Source organism: Mauremys mutica, chromosome 17 (assembly GCF_020497125.1).
Source record: "Mauremys mutica isolate MM-2020 ecotype Southern chromosome 17, ASM2049712v1, whole genome shotgun sequence".
NCBI classification, from domain to species: Eukaryota; Metazoa; Chordata; order Testudines; family Geoemydidae; genus Mauremys; species Mauremys mutica.
In genome coordinates this window covers 27545557-27547976 of record NC_059088.1, presented here as the reverse complement: position 1 = coordinate 27547976, position 2420 = coordinate 27545557, and positions in this window count along the sequence as shown.

The window sequence follows — 2420 nt, the reverse complement described above, 5'->3', positions numbered from 1 at the left end:
TGGCCAGAAATCAACAAGATGAAACTCAACAATGAAAAGTGAAAAGTCTAATATTTAGGAAGCAAATTGTCCGGCTCTAATCAGCACTGATGAGGACTCCGATGGAGTATTGTGTCCAGTTCTGGGCCACACACTTTACTAGGAAAGATGTGGACCAATAGGAGAAGGTCCAAAGGAGAGCTACAAAAATAATGAAAAGTTTAGAAAACCGGAGCTACAAGGAAAGCTTATAGAAAATTGGGTACGTTTAGTCCTGAGAAACCAATAACTGAGGGAGGGACCTGATAACATTCTTCACGTATGTTGAGGGCTGTTATAGAGAGGAAAGTGATCAATTGTACTCCACATCCACTACAAGAGGGAAATGGAGTAACTGGCTTAATCTGCAGCCAGAGAGCTTTGGGTTAGCTATAGGCAGAAATGTTCTACCTGCACTGATGTTAGACGTTCAAGAGTGGTTGCCAAATTCCCATCACTGGAGGGTTTTAAGAACAGATTAGAAAAACACCTGTCAGGGATGGTCTAGGTGTACTTGGTTCACCCTCAGCCTTGTATTTTGAGTATTTGATGATTCTTGCTCCTGAGGTGAATTCTCCATCCCTGCCCCCACAGTGGTGGAGAATTCGTCCCATTTGCAGGTTTCTTTGCTCCACTGCAGAAAAATGGGGGAGCAAAAAAATCTGTGTGGAACACATGCCCCTTCTCCTGAAGTCCAGGCTCATCTGCCCGGAGCAGCTGGCAGAGATGCAGGTCACCAGGGGGATGAGGAGGAAGGCTGGGCGTAAGTGTGTGCATCCATGGACAGACGTTGGGGTGCAGGGCTGGACGCGTGCCTACCTGTGAACGAGCAAGAGAGATTCACTCCATCCCTCTCGCTTGCTGTTGCAACACCTCCGGCTTCGAGGGCAGGGGCGGCTCCAGGCCCCAGCATGCCAAGCGCGTGCTGGGGCGACATGCCGCGGGGGGCGCTATGCCGGCCGCCGGGAGGGTGGCAGGTGGCTCTGGTGGACTTCCCGCAGGCCGTGGGAGGTCCACCAGAGCCTCCTGCCGCCCTCCCGGCAGCCGGCATAGCAACCCCCGCGACATGCCGCCGTGCTTGGGGCGGTGCAATGTCTAGAGCCACCCCTGTTGGAGGGATATGGTTTGTGAGGCAGGTGCTGTCCCTGAGGCAGAGCAGAAATGTAGCAACGAAGCAGGCAGGCTGCTAATGTTCCCATTGACAATTAATTGTGGCTTTGGCTACACATGCATTTCAAAGCGCTGCCGCGGCAGCGCTTTGAAGCGCTAAGTGTAGTCAAAGCGCCAGCGCTGGGAGAAAACTCTCCCAGCGCTGTCCGTACTTCACCTCCCCGTGGGGAATAACGGACAGCGCTGGGAGCGCGGCTCCCAGCGCTGGGGCTTTGACTACACTGGCGCTTTGTAGCGCCGCAATTTGCAGCGCTGCAGAGGGTGTGTTTTCACACCCTGCTGCAGCGCTGCAAATTTGTAAGTGTAGCCAAGCCCTTAGTCAATTCCCCCAGAAGCCTAAACCATATGGAGCAGTATTGAGGCCCCTTTACACGGCCAGAGAGATGTAAAGCAGCATTATTTTAAATGACTGTAAGGGAAACCTCAGTGAGGAAGATCTAGGTGCTTTCTGGCTTTTTTCCTGGGCCAGGGTGGCACAATGGGGTTAGATTACAGCTCAGGATCTATTTTACTTACTCATTTAAAAAAAATGCAAGACAATAATTAGCAAAACTGCACGAGTTTCACCTATGAAAGTCTGAGCAATTTAAAGAGACATTCTACTTTACGTGTTTTTTGGTGTCTGCTATTCTGTGATGTAATTTAAATGAAAATCCAGGAATGCAGGGTATTGGTTACCAAGTATTTGTAACTTAACTTTCATGTGTTTAGGAAATGCTGAACAATTACTGTGATTTTTTTTTCTGTTTGGTAGTTTAAATAAATTACCAAAACAAGTGAAACTGGTGTCATTATATTGCATTATTTTGACACACAAAATAAGCAGAATTTTGCAAAATTTTTATTTTTTTTGGTGCAGAATTCCCACACGAGTAGATTTTGTATAATATTTAGAGCAGAGAAATCTTTTCTAGTTGAAAATCAGTTATCTATTTCCCTTCTATCTGAGACGTGTTACAAGGACGTGAAGAGGCCCTGCACAATGCTATTAACCAAGTAATGTACCTGATTCTCTTCTTTCGTATGGGTTTGAGGGGGATTGATTAGTGCATATGTAACCCATGTACCTAATAGGGAGAAATCTCTTGAAGAGTCTCATGGGTGGGGGTAGGAATGAGTTGTGTCTGGGTCACTGTTTCTAGGCAGATTTAACCCTCCACATCCAGAAGCTTCTGGATTTTGGGTGTGGTCATTTTGGGTCTGCTCCAATAGGTTCCCGGTTGCTGGGGTCA